Source organism: Triticum aestivum, chromosome 5B (assembly GCF_018294505.1).
Source record: "Triticum aestivum cultivar Chinese Spring chromosome 5B, IWGSC CS RefSeq v2.1, whole genome shotgun sequence".
NCBI classification, from domain to species: Eukaryota; Viridiplantae; Streptophyta; class Magnoliopsida; order Poales; family Poaceae; genus Triticum; species Triticum aestivum.
This window is the reverse complement of record NC_057807.1, coordinates 140,993,320-141,008,014: the sequence shown is the minus strand read 5'-3', so window position 1 is coordinate 141,008,014 and position 14,695 is coordinate 140,993,320. Positions and strand designations below refer to the sequence as shown.

The 14,695-nt window shown below is 41.7% G+C and overlaps 1 long non-coding RNA gene across 21 annotated transcripts; it reads right to left on the bottom strand.

Annotated features, from left to right (window-relative positions):
• Nucleotides 1–7,327: 7,327 nt before the first annotated feature.
• On the bottom strand, nt 7,328–11,427 carry LOC123110849 (uncharacterized). 21 transcript variants are annotated; one of them, XR_006453742.1, is made up of 12 exons: nt 11,087–11,427; nt 10,657–10,999; nt 10,423–10,527; nt 10,089–10,210; nt 9,695–9,771; nt 9,439–9,593; nt 9,255–9,349; nt 8,470–8,620; nt 8,235–8,346; nt 7,740–7,806; nt 7,618–7,667; nt 7,328–7,540 (listed from the first exon to the last, which is right to left on the bottom strand). It is a non-coding gene; the product is annotated as an uncharacterized lncRNA (long non-coding RNA). The 21 variants fall into 21 exon arrangements; XR_006453744.1 differs by having other exon boundaries at nt 8,470–8,626; nt 9,259–9,349; XR_006453741.1 differs by having other exon boundaries at nt 8,235–8,366; nt 9,259–9,349.
• Between the last annotated feature and the right edge of the window lie 3,268 nt (nt 11,428–14,695).

Below are 14,695 nucleotides of genomic sequence, written 5' to 3'. Positions count from 1 at the left end.
AGCAACGCAAACAGAGCATCTGTACCGATTCTCCTTGTACTGATAGTGCATTACAAGGTCCATGTCTCCGCTACCCTACTCCACCATCCAAGGTGCTTGCTCTAACTTGGCAGTGTGATATCTGGTTCCATGTTGCATATGGTGTCTAGCTCGTATTGCTCCTAATTAGTGTAAACTGCATCTGCTTAGCTTACACATGATACATGTAAATATGACATGCTTTCCTGTTTTTGGTACATACTATATCTGTCTATCACACCATGTTCTTACATGGAACTACTCTTCTTGTGTATCCTGCATCAGTCACTTATGATGGGAAACCTTTAAGTTGGCAGTGTGATATTGGTTTGCGTCTTGAATATGATTTCTAGCATGTATTGCTTCTAGTTTGATGAACGCCACCTATGACAAGACAGTTTTAACTTGGCAGAGTGATATTGATTGCGCCTTCCATATGGTGTCTTGTAGTGTTTCTAATTTGTTGAAGTGCCTTCTGCTTAGTTACCACATCATAGGTGTGAATATGTCAAGCCGTCCATTTTTTAGTACATATTCCATCCTCGTATCATGACTTTGCCTTTCATCACAGTAGTGTTCGTCAGTATCATGCATGAATGAGTTCCGAAGAGCGAATGATATTCCTTTTTCTTGTCGATATGACCTCACAATGCAAAATCAATAAAGCTGAAGGAAATTGGCAAGGCATTGGATGATGGTGGTCCTTCCGAGCAACTGAAATGGAGGTTCTCTACAGATTCTACTCCGCCATTCTCCCAACAAGATTCGCAAGACAAGCAAGGCTAGACAGTCAATGTAGCTGTGTAGATCATGAGCACATCTCCCCTACTCCACCATCACAGGTGCTTGCTCTAACTTGGCACTATTATATGTGGTTGCATGTTGCGTATGATGTCTAGCTTGTATTGCTTCTAACTTTGTTGAATTGCATCTCCTTACTTTACACATAATGCCTGTGAATATGACATGTGTTCCTGTTTCTACATCAGACTACTATTCTTGCATATCCCTCATCAGTCACTTATGATAAGGCACCTTTAAGTCGCCACTGTGATATTGGTTGTGTCTTGCATATGATTTCTAGCATGTACTGCTTCTAATTTGTTGAAACGCCATACAGTTTGAACTTGGCAGAGTGATATTGGTTGCATCTTTCATATGGTGTCTAGCTTGCAGTGCTTCTAATTTGTTGAAATGCCTTCTGCTTAGTTACCACATCATAGGTGTGAATATGTCACGCCATCCTGTTTTTCATACATATTCCATCCTCGCATCATGTGTTTTCCTTTCATCCGAGTAGTGTTCGTCAGTATCATGCATGAATGAGTTCTGAAGAGTGAATTTTATTCCTTTTTCTTATCGGTTTGACTTCACAATGCAAAACCATTACAGCTGAAGGAAATTAGTCCGACAGTGGATGATGATGGTCCTTCAGAGCAACTCAAACAGGGGGTCTCTACAGATTCTACTCCGCCATCCTCCCAACAAGATTCGCAAGACAACACAAGGCTGGACAGTCAACATAGCTGTGTAGATGATGAGCACATCTTCCCTACTCCACCATCACAGGTGCTTGCTCTAACTTGGCACTATTATATGTGGTTGCATGTTGCGTATGATGTCTACCTTGTATTGCTTCTAACTTGAATTGCATCTGCTTACTTTACACATAATGCCTGTGAATATGACACATATTCCTGTTTCTAGAACATACGTGTACATGAGCACATCTCCCCTACTCCACCATCACAGGTGCTTGCTCCTACTTGGAACTGTTATATGTGGTTGCACTTTCCGTATGATGTCTAGTTTGTATTGCTTCTGATTATGTTGAATTGCATCTGTGTAGCTTACAACTTATACCTGCAACGATCACTTACCCATAAGACACATTTAACTTGGGATTGTGATGTAGGTTGCATCTTGCATTGTCTTCTAGCTTGTACTGCTTCTAATTTCTTGAAATGGCACTTACGATGAGACACTTTTTACCTGATAGAGTGATATTGGTTGCATGTTCATATGGTGCCTAGCTTTCATTTCTTCTAATTTTGTTGAAATGCCTTCCGCTTACTGTTTTTTCATACATATTCCATCCTCCTATCGTACGTGTGAATATGAAACGTTGTCTTTTTCTGTATATATTCCATCCTCCTATCGTGCGCTTGCCTTACATCAAATTAGTGTTTGTCTGTATCATGCATCAACCAGTTATGCAGAGCTAATTTTATTCATCTTCTTGTGCTTTTGACTTCATAAGGCAATATCAGAAAATAGGAAGGAAAAGAGTAAGTTAGGGGATGTTGGTGGTCCTCCGCACCGACGCAAACAGAGACTCTTTAGATTTGCCACTACTACTACTGCTAATGAAGTTGAAGTCCCAAGTCTACATGATGAGTTCATCTCCCGTACTCCAGCATCGCAGGTGCTTGCTCTAAGTTGACAGTGTGATAATTGGTTTCATGTTGCATATATTGTCTAGCCTGTATTTCTTCTATTTTGATTAAATTGCACCTGCTGCGTTTATATGTTATACATGTGCATATGACATGGCTTTCTATGTCTAGAATACACTGCATCTATCTATCATACCATGTTCTTACATCAAAGTACTGCTGTTGTGTATCCCGCATCAGTCACTCATGATTGGACGCTTTTAACATGGCAGTTTGATAGTGGTTGCATCTTGCATTGATTTCTACGTTGTACTGCTTCTAATTTTTTGAATTGCCACTTATGACAAGACACTTTTAACTTGGCAGAGTAATATTGGTTGCATCTTTCATATGGTGTCTAGCTTGCATTACTTCTATTTTCTTGAAAATCCTTCTGCTTAGTTTGCACATCATAGCTGTGAATATGTCATGCCGTCCTATTTTTCTTACATATTCCATCCTCAAAGTATTGCTTGTCTATATCATGCATCAATGAGTTATGAAGAGTGATTTTATTCTTTTGTGTTGTGGGTACAGCTTGACATGGCAAAGTCAAAAAAGAGCAAGGAAAATGATATAGTAGGGAGTGTTGTTACTCGTCGGGTGAAAAGGAAAAGGATCTGCCGTCGAGATTCTACTGGTACTTATAGTGCAGTAGAAGGTCCAAGTCCACCGGCTAGATCTACAAACACAGTATCACCTGCTCCACCAGCTGCAGCATCCGCTTCAACTGTACCAGCATCTCAACCAGTTACTCGTTTGTTTGCTCCGGAACCAGCCAGTTCCCAAGCTGCCTTCACACCTAACACTACTTCTGAAGCACTGCTGACACAACAGGACTTGGCAAGATCAGATGAACCTCATGAGCATCAACACCAAGACGGTACCTGACCGAGTCAAGTTGCAGTTGCATGCTCCTTTATATGTACTCTCACAGTTTGATGTACACTAACACTTTCCATATTCGTTGTTGAACTAGCACCACGGCGCAAGCGGAAACAGACATGAGGGATAATGCTTGACAGATTAACAAAATCTAAAGGAGGAAGAATGGAGATCCATTTTGAGGCAGGTTTAAAAAGGCCACGTGATGCTATAGAGTCAGCCAAGTTAGTATCAGAGGCAGCCGCTGCCGTTAGGTGTCATGCACGTATCCTCCCAATGTGGATCCAGTACAGGAATGAGAAAGACAATACTCAGTTTAACACCTTCTGTGACCATTTATCCGTAAGTAATGTTATTCATCACAATTAGTAATATTGTCTTGCTCTGTCCCATACTTTCTAGCTTCCTCCTAATAAGACTCACATTCTTTTTTCAACAGATGAGGTTCAAGTTGGATCCGAAAGATGATGCAACTAAACAAGCATGCACTCATGTTTTTCAATCTGCTATGTGATAGTATCGGTACCACCTTAGAAAATCTCACTTTGAAGGCAAGGCTAACAATGAAATCGCTCAAACATCTCTAGTGGAATATATTACAAATGAAGACTGGATAGCCCTTGTTGAACACTGGTCTGATCGAAAGTATCAGGTAGGCTATATGTATTTGATCAGACCACATATTGAACTTGTATTTATGTATGTGCCTTACAAGTGTATCTTCTTCTAGGCTAACTGTTTGAAGAATAAAACCAACCGTTCTAAAGTGAAATTCCAACAGACAATAGGATCTCGTAGCTATATTGCACACTGCGAGGCTCTTGTAAATAGCTGCTACTTCCTTCTTTTTTGTGTGCCATATTATTGCATCTGTATTGACTTCTTCCAAATACAAAGGAAAGCCCATGCGGACCAAAAAGAACCTGAACTGAATGCAGTGCAAATCTTCAAGGATTGCCACACCAGCAAGATGAAGGGCATGAGCACACCAGTTCAAGCCGCTGTTGTAAGTCCTTACTCCTCCTGCCTTGAACTGATTGGTACTATGATGTGTTCATTTAACTACTTGGTTTACAGCCAATGTCAGTTACTCTATTCACTTTTATACACAGTTGTCTTAACGTATCATTTCACCTTACATGGTTTAAAAAAGATGAAGGATATTCTTTTGGTCTTGATCTGTAATCTAGTTGTTATGTTCACGTGCGCACACAATGATAAAATAGCATGTTTGTTTTATATCTGTTTGCCCATGATATGAATGATGTCATACTATGTTCATCCTACTTTAAACCATGTCTCTTTATCCTTAGATGTCAACGAATGTGAGGAAATAGACAATACAGTAGGCATGCTACATGGACATATGTTCCGAAAGTGATTTTATTATGTAGTTGGCACTACAATACATGCTAATGTATTACAGTAGTTCACCAAAATAAGTTATGTATAAACGTTTAGCCTACTTTGTTTGTTTTTGTCTCATTAGTAACTTATCTAGTACACTAATCTACAAGTTCAAACTTTCAGGAAGCTATGGAACAAATGATTGAACAGCCACAACCACCTGAAGGTGACGAGGCTACTACAGGCACAATGTCACCTCTTGCTGCAGTGCGTCAGTATCTCTCCACTAACAGTGCAAAAAGCACCTTCCTGCGTAATTCTGGGTTGGTTGTCAAGGTAACCTCGTCCAAATCGCCTACTGAACAAAATCTTCCTGCTAGACAGAGTGATATATCTGTGCTCCAGACACAAGTCCAATCCCTAATGGACGTTGTTTCGGAAACAAGAATAGTGGTTGAGAAATGTCGTCAAGATATGAATGGTTTTGAAACCAGACTATCAGACATTCGCTTTGTTGTTCAAGAGCAATGGCGGAAAAAGGTGGAGATCGTGCTGCTCCATCAGATTCTACAGCCTGAAACATTAGCACTCAGGTCAAATGATCTGTGCTTCTATACATCTGATGGTGCTTTTATCTGGAAGGACTGTAAAATTTATGCCAACAGGCCTTTTGTAGTATGGTTGGAATTTATTTTGTTGTGATACAACATTTATGATGCTGCCACAGGCTGTAGTAATTACCACGCTATTTTTTGTATAGTGTAGGTTTATCTTAGTAATGTATTCGGCCGAAAGCTTCGTAGGAGCCCAACATGCCAACATTCGTCGGGCCCATTCCAATTGGGCTAAAAACGATTACGGGCCGAAATTTGCATGTAGCCTACTAAAAATATCTGGGCCTAAATCAGCATAAGCTTTCATATTTTTTTGGTAGGCCTGTGCCCATAGTGGGCCTTTAACAGGCCTAAACATAATTTGGGCCCTCAGTAAAAATAGGCCGTTTACAGGTGTAAATATCTCGAGCCCATAAAAAACATGGGCCTTTAATAGACCGAAAGTGAGATTGGGCCCTGATTGTGCCAACTAACCCACTGGACTTAACAGGCCAAAATGGTGGCCCATTTACGATGCGGATCTTTGACATGCCGAAATTTGGACGGGCCGTAAATGCACCGACCTAATACACGGGCCTTTAACAGGCCGGAACTTCGGTCGGGCTAGATTATCGTTATTTTTATATGGGCTGTTAATGGGCCCGATATGACGTTGGGCCACATATGGCCCATGGTTTACGTTTGGCGTTAACAGGCCAAAAATGACAACAGGCCGAAAGTGGCCCAAATTTATAGTGGGCCTCTAACAGGCAGAATGTCAGACATGGCCGAATATGACCCAAATCCTTCACGGTCGCTTATGGGGCGAAAGTTTTGATGGCCTGTAAATGGGCCCAAATGAAGCCGGACCTTTAACAGGCCGGAAATACACCGGGCTGTAATTCGGCCCAGTTACTTAGCGGACTGTTAACGGGCCAGAAGTGACCATTGGCCGCGTTGATGGCAAGTTTAGGACAGGCCGTTGACGGGCCGATTTGACAGAGAATGTTGGGCCTTTAGCTGGACCGGCCCATTATGGTCTGCAGAATCTTGTGGGCCTTTTGTTGGGCCGGCCTATTGTGGTCCGCAAAATCTTGTGGGCCTTTAGATGGGCCGGCCCATTATGGTCTGGAAAATCGTGTGGCCCTTTAGCTGGGCCGACCCATTATGGTCCGCTAAATTTTGTGGGCCTTTAGCTGGGCTGGCCCATTATGGTCCGCTAAATCTTATGGGCCTTCGGTTGGGCCGGCCCATTTAAACTTTGTGGACCACTTTTGGGCCGGTCCACGTGTCAACATATCATAGGCCCATCTCGACTGTTGGATAAGTGACACCAGTGCCAACGCGGAGCTAACGCGTGGATCCGTCAGCCAATGAGAATTTTACACGTGGAAAATCGGCATTGGTCGTGGCTGTTAAGGGGTTATCGGATCCAAAATCCGACCCGATATCTTAACGGCGTTCCGTTACGGTGGATACCACGTGTCGGTCACCCTTGACGAAAGCACTTTTATGACGCGCGATTTATCGTCATGGAAGTGGACACTTCCGTGATGATAATTTTGGTAATGTCATGGAACACTTCTACGACAGCACAGGTATGACTATCTTGATTCTTTCATAAAATCGTCATGGATGTACATGCATGACAGAAAATCCGACCTACTGTGACAAACACGTATCATCACGGAAGTGTTTTTTTGTAGTGATACCCAGCGTCCATGTGTACAGGAATTATTTAGACAGGTCCCCAGGGCATGCTCACAGTCTATTCTATGTTACAGATAGCTTAGCTATGCAAGAATTATCAGGGCAGTCTACTCTATGCGATTCTGTCAAGGTGTTGGTATCAATTACGATAGCAGCGATGATACATGTGTGTGCCATATCCACCGGGAATTGAACTGAACTACTCGGGCCCCAATATTTCATAGTGAAAATCAGTAGAAACTAAAAATAATAAATTGTAATTAGCTTTGGCAGAAACATATTTCACATTAATTTTAATTAAGCAGAGCAGGGGAATTTCCTCAATGAGATGGGCTGGTGTGTTCAGAAGCAATTGTGATCAGCAGAAAAATATAAATTGTCAGGATGCCGACAACATGGATCAATGGAATAAATTCTCACAAATGAAATGACAGTGAAGGGGATATGAATCTTGACTCTGGATTGAACAAAGTAAATGGGATAAGCTCACCTTGCGGCAGAGAAGACGGACACCCAACTTCAATAAAAAAATGCGAATACGCCAAGCAAAATCTGCAAGGGAAATCTTAATTTAGACATGATACCACCTGAACATAGCAAGACATCCGGATGTCTAAAATGCACCTCACCTACTGGAATCACCCTCGCCTCAATGGAAGAAATATAACGCAGTTCGACCCTGAATATGAAGCAAAAAGACGTAATGAGACATGCTGAACCTGCAATGAATGAATGAATTGTTTGAACCTACACTGAATAGTTCATGTCCATCCATGCGTATGCTACTTTCTCATCAGAACGTCAATCCCAAAGATCTTCTGCTGGAAGTATAACTTTATATTAGTCAGTTGACACAATTATATTAGTCAGCTGACACAACACCTTAACTACCCAAGGGGTTTCCTAATACGCAACATTCTCTCAGAACATTTGACGAACAAATCAAGGGAAGTTTTCAAATCAGCATTACATGTGTAAAGTCATAATCCCTGAACATGATAAATAGCATAGTAGAAAATTTGAAAAGCACAAAAATAGATATTAAAGATAGCACCATCGGGGCTAATGTACTATCTAAAAGTGCACTGATGCCTAGTATATAAAGTTACCTAGAAAAACTCCAGCACATGAAAGGTGTGACAAAATAAAGGGGAAACAACAATCCTCCTCAAGAAATGGTGCTGATAGGCAGACATATTCCTTTTCATGTACTGTGGTGCAAGAGTTCAAAAGAAATCAGGCTCACCTATCTTGGAAGGGTCCGACTGCTCTAGGGACATCAAGCCACAATATCTCCGGCCACTCAGAACCAAAACAATATGCCCTATCTTCAGTTTCAGACTTCCAGTCAAAGGAAACTGTATGGGCCAAAAATAATCTTCAGAGAACATAGCAAATAATAAATAAGCAAAAGGATCATCCCTGGAAAAGCAATACAAGTTGCAAAACAGTCAAGATTGTTGAAAATATACACATCTTACCCTCCTGCTTGTAGTCCTCGATGACCTGCTCCTTCTTCCTGTTGTCGGCCGCGTCCCCTCCCCTGCAGCCATACCCCATTGCGGAGGAGTGCCGCTGCTTGCACTCCTCGATGGCATGCTCCTTCTCATATTGTTATCCGCCTCTCACCCCCTGCAGCTCCACCCCAGACAGCACAACGTCACAATTTATATTCAGAGCTATTTGAAAAGTTTTTGTGCCAAATTCGTTTTCACTTTTAGTGCCAACAAAAATATAGATCTGCTCTGCAATTAATTTACATGACATGACGATGGCATCAATTCATATCCATCCATTACAACATGAACATTTATATTTTGTTCTGCGGAAAACAAACTGGACATATAAGGGAATAAACTAAACCGAAACAGAAAAAAAAACATGGCAATCTCTTTGCATAATCTGGAATGTAAAAAAGGCATAGCTCCCAACTGAAGCTTTAATCTAACCCAGACCTTTGCTACTTCTAGTAATTGTAACTAACTAACTATAACCAATAAAATTATCATCTGAAGAAGTGCAACACAATTGTTCTCAGTTCTCAACTAAATGCCCATATCCATAAAATTAAAATGCTTCAGAAAGTATGAAAATGCACTCAACCGTGATAATGCTTTCTAGTAATCACTGCCTAGAAATGAGGAGACAATGCAACATATGTGTCAAGAGGAGAATGAGCAAGAGTGGATTTGGAGTTAAAGGAGAAACCAAATATGGGGACAGAAGGAGAATGAGCAAGAGTCGATCTAAAGGTAGGAGGAGAAACCAACTATGGGGCTCGTCAGCTCGATTCAAGCGTCGAATTCATCCGAGGGCAAATGTTCGGTGAGCGAGCACTCATGTTTAAGCACAATGTATATCCTACAAATTTAACAAAGATCAAGGGGGATATCAGTTATGCTAGCACCGTGCTCCCAAACTCGCATTTTGAGGTGTGAGTGAGACAAGACCTGAACAAATTCTACGGAAAGAAACTCATTTGATAAGAACACAAATGCAAGGGCACTGTGCAGAAGGTGGCCGTACTTCTGGAAAATATGAAGAATCGAATTGTGAAAATTTATCTTCCTGTTTTTGGTCCTATTGCTCAGAGTGTGGTGTACCACTACACCAAAGAAAGCAATATCACACGGCAAACCTTATATTTTTCAACCATCGCATAGAAGAATCATCTAAAGGAAGTAGACACATATGCCATGGACTGACCTAAAATGAGTGGCTTCATCATGTGCAATTGCCTTGACCAAGAGGATATCTTGGGAGATGTAAGCAGGCTGGTATATCTGTAAGCAATGAGATACATCAGTTGACACCCAGTATGAGTTTTTTGACGTTACTTCTATATTACAGTAGCAAAGGGAGGGTCACATATCAAGTCTTCTTTTAAAAGCTCAAGAGTTGCAAATGCATATGCATATCACATCACTTTTTTTGTAACAAATATGGCCAATGGCCAATGTCTATATACTAATCAGGATCAAATTCTAGAGGTTATTTAGTTTATCTAAAATATCACATCATGTTTGGTTGAAACAATATGCTAAAATATTCAATTTGCAAAGCACAATGCTAACATATGGGGGAGAAGGTGGCAGCTCACCTGCAGCAAGGAGCTAGCATCAGAAAAAGTAGGAGTTCATCCTTTAGCGTAATATGAACATCTCGCTGCTGCCTTGCACCTTGATGCACCGCCGCTGCCCATAGCAGATTAACATCCAATTGCTTTTGACAAATTGTACATAACAAATTACTTGAATTAATACTTTGTAACTGATCGGCAAGAAGTAGCAACAAAATTCTAATAATGGAGAGCTGGGTCCAGGATGTATTACTCCTATTTCATACTAACTGTACCTACTGGGGAGAGCAGAAATGTATAGCACACAGGGAGAAAGCAAAGGAACTGATCCGAGATAGGACCACCAGGAACTTACCCCAAAATCATGCATAATCGAGGCTATGCTCCAACTACAAAGCCAGAAATTGCTCCATTGTATCGACACCCGCAATCCTCCTCTATAAATGTTGCAGGCCTGCAGCTGCCCAGCAGGAAACCGTTAGCACTACACATACCATGGTGTAACAGTAGACCTCACAATTTATGTCAATACAACAGATCAAAGCATAAAGTTAGAAATCAAAGAAGGAAGACTCAGGGAAGATACTACCATGGGGACCAAATCGGAGCACCATTCTCCAAAAATTCACATGGATGCAGTGGTGAGGAGATAGGAGACGAGGCGAGTGAGGCCGGTAACGGCGAATGACCCTGGACAGCTGTTGCGCCTCTGTGACCGTGAGGGCCGGCCTGCTCCTTCACCCTTCCGCCTCCTCCCTCTTCCCTAGCCCCATCCCATCGCGATGGGCCGCCCACCCTGCTCCTTCACCTCACCACCGGGCTCGGCTAATCCGCGCCTGATTTGGAGAAAGGACGGCGGCAACGGAGTCGGAGTAACCATCTCAGGATCCCGCGTTGCACCTGTACCGAGGACGATGGCACCGGGGCCGCTTCTTCATACCAGAGAGCAGATTAGAGAGAGAGAGAGATAGAGATAGATAGAGAGAGAGAGAGAGGAGGGGGGATTAGGCAAAGCTCACCTTGTCGCCGGAAGATGTCGCCCTCTTCCCAGGCATGGACCACCACGGCGAACCCCTACTGTCCAGCAGCCCCGGTCGCCTCCATGCTCCTCGTCCAGCCGCTGCCATCGACCGCATGCTTTGCCGCCTGTGATCTTACTCCCCAATCTGGAAGGAAGGGAGGGAGGAGGCGGATGTGGATTGGGGGCAGGGCCGGAGGTAGTGGTGATAAGGGAGGTAGGAGGAAGGGGGAGAAGCAGTGGGGCGGCCAGCGGCTATCCGGACGAGGAGAAGGGAGGAATAGGGGGTGCGGCGCGCCAGCGCCTGTGGTGCTGAGCGAGTGAGGAAGACGGGATGTGGCGGCAAGGGTTCAACTAAGCTAGCTTTTGCGCAGCCAATCACGCGACGCACACGCGATGCGCAACGAGAGGGCGAACTCGCACCTGAAAACAACTAACCCAGCCAATAGGCAAACGAAACGAGCCCACCAGTCATTGGTCCTGAGAATAACTATGCGGTGAAAACACTCGAGAGAAAGATCTAATGGACGAGGCGAAAATGAAAACCAGTTTCACCACGATCCAACGGCCAACGAAGGCTGAAATCGGGGGAGCGTCCTGGAGGTGAGTTGGCTAGCCTCATTATTGGTTTAAATTCCTACAAAAATTCTTATGGAAATTATAATAAGATTCCCTCTTATCTTGAGAACAATATTAAAGAATTTATTAGTTCTCAAAAGAATTTCAATGCTATGGTTGAAGAAAAATTTCTTAAGATTGATGATTTGGCTAGGAACGTGGATATAATTTCTTTTGAGAAAGATTCTTTGAAAATAGATCTATTCCACCCAAGCATGATATTAAGGAGTTCTAAACGCTATGAGAATTTCTATTGATGAATGTAAAGAACCACTAGGATGCGTGCTCCTATTGATGAATTTCTATTGGTTTGTAAAATGTGTTCTTTGATTTCTCGTGAAAGTAATGATGAAGATCTTAAAGTGATTGATGTGACTCCTATTGAATCTTTGTTTTTTAATATAAATCTTGATAAATATGGGACTAGATATGAGTCTACTTTAGCTAGAAGGCGTCCCAATAATTCAGAGTTTATAGACCTTGATGCAAAAATTGATTAAAGTGGGATTGGAGAGGTCAAAACTTTAAGTAGCCACGAACCCACTCTTTTGGATTTCAAGGATTTTAATTACGATAATTGTTCTTTGATAGATTGTATTTCCTTGTTGCAATCCATGTTGAATTCTTCTCATGCTTATAATCAAAATAAAGCTTTTACTAAACATATTGTTGATGCTATGATGAAATCTTTCAAAGAAAAACTTGAGTTAGAAGTTTCTATCCCTAAAAAGCTTTATGATAAGTGGGAACCTACCATTAAGATTAAAATTAAATATTATGAGTGTCATGCTTTGTGTGATTTGGGTGCTAGCGTTTCCAAGATTCCGAAAACTGTATGTAATGTGCTAGGATTACGTGAATTTGATGATTGTTCTTTTAAATTCGCACCTTGCGGATTCCACTATTAAGAAACCTATGGAAAGGATTAATGATGTTCTTATTGTTGCAAATAGAAATTATATGCCCGTAGATTTCATTGTTCTTGATATAGATTGCAATCCTACATGTCCTATTATTGTTGGCAGACCTTTCCTTAGAATAATTGATGCAATTATTGATATGAAAGAAGGAAAAATTAGTTTCAATTTTCGTTAAGGAAGGGCAGGTAACACTTTCCTAGAAATAAAATTAAGTTGCCATATGAATCTATTATGATAGCTACTTATGGATTGCATACCAAAGATGACAATACCTAGATCTATTGCATTATTCCTAGCTAGGGGCGTTAAAAAATAGCGCTTGTTGGGAGGCTACTCAATTTTATTTCTGTTCTTGCTTTTTTGGTTTTGTTTTTTAATAAATTTTTCATCTTGGCTCTGGTTAGATGTGTTTTATGTTTTAGTTAGTGTTTGTGCCAAGTAAGACCTTTGGGATGGCTTACGGTGATAGTTGATTTGATCTTGCTCAAAAATAGAAACTTTTGCGCCCAGTAAAATAATTTTCAAAATTTACAGAAGAGTGCTTTTGATATGAACTTTTAAAAAAATTGATATACGAATTGCCCAGGTTGTCCTAATTTTTCAGATTTTTTGGACTTACATAAGTATACGAAGTTTCTTGATTACTACAGACCAGAATATGTTTTTCTTGTGTTGTTTGCTTATTTTGATGAATCTGTGGGTAGTATCGGGGGGTATGAACCATGGTGAAGTTGGAATACAATATATATTACACCATTATAAATAAAGAATGAGTTCACAATAGTACCAAAAGTGATGATTTATTTTTTATATTAACGGATCTCATGAGTTTTCTGTTGAGTTTTGTGTTGTGAAGTTTTCAAGTTTTGGGTAAAGATTTGATGGACTATGGAATAAGGAGTGGCAAGAGCCTAAGCTTGGGGATGTCCAAGGCACCCAAGGTAATATTCAAGGACAACCAAGAGCCTAAGCTTGGACATCACCGCCACCTCCTGCTGGACCCCGGCAGGCTTCCTCATGGACTCCGGCTTCGTCTTCCATGCCAGAGTTCTCGTCTTGCTGAGTTCCTCTGGTCCTTGCGGGGGTGACCAGGGCATCGCCTAGCCGCTCCCTCTGTCTCTGACCTCTTCTTCCTCGAGGGGGAGGCGCCCTCCCGATCTTGTCAGGCTGCGTCCCGCAGGCCCTGACAAGGTTAGGCTGGGCTTCTGCCCAGATGCTCCTTTTGCCCTCTTTCCATCTCGATTCAGCTCCTAGGAGGAGAGGGAAAAGAAAGGCATTACAGGGCACTTACCTTTTTCATATCAAAAGAAGTAGGCATTCGCCAAATTTTAGCTTAAATCATGTAGTCCTTCCTCCATGCTTGTACTCCATATAATCTGTACTTGTTTTCTACGTATTAATGGAAAAAATGTTTGTCGAGTACTTGTGCATGTATCAAACATGCTGAAGGACAATCCTTCAATAATTCCAAGAGCTCCTTGGCAATACATCTTCCTGGCCCTCATTACAGGTGCTACTAAACCTTGTTCGATTAATTCAAAAACGGGTTAGGAGCATGGATGAAGGTTGGCCCCTTGTTAACCTCCCTTTAGATGTCTGCTGCAAACAACCTGATCGAAGGAGCTCGAATCAAGAGATGGGAGCACAAATGACGGAGGCAACAAAGTTTTCCATATGTACAAGTTCTTCATATGTAAATACAACATACAGTGTTAGGATGAACTTATCTATGTTTGAGTCCTTCTTATTGTTTTAGATAAGGGAATGGATGTCGGGGATCAGCATGAGGCCTTTGTATTCATCTTCCTCTCCGAGAACCACTGTGACGAAACTTCCCTGTTATCATCAAAGAGAGAAAGAATAACACATGGCTCTGTGTTGCATGTTTATTATCTTGCTTAAGAGTTATCATGATGAGATTATGCTCAAATAAACATGAATGCATGCATGCAAGTTTTTATGGAAGAGCGCTTCGTTTTATTGGCTTTGCACATGGTCTGCGCCTGTCTTTATATAAAGGATTACAAGCCCCAGGGACTATGCTTGTACAAAACAGGTTGATGGTGCAAGGC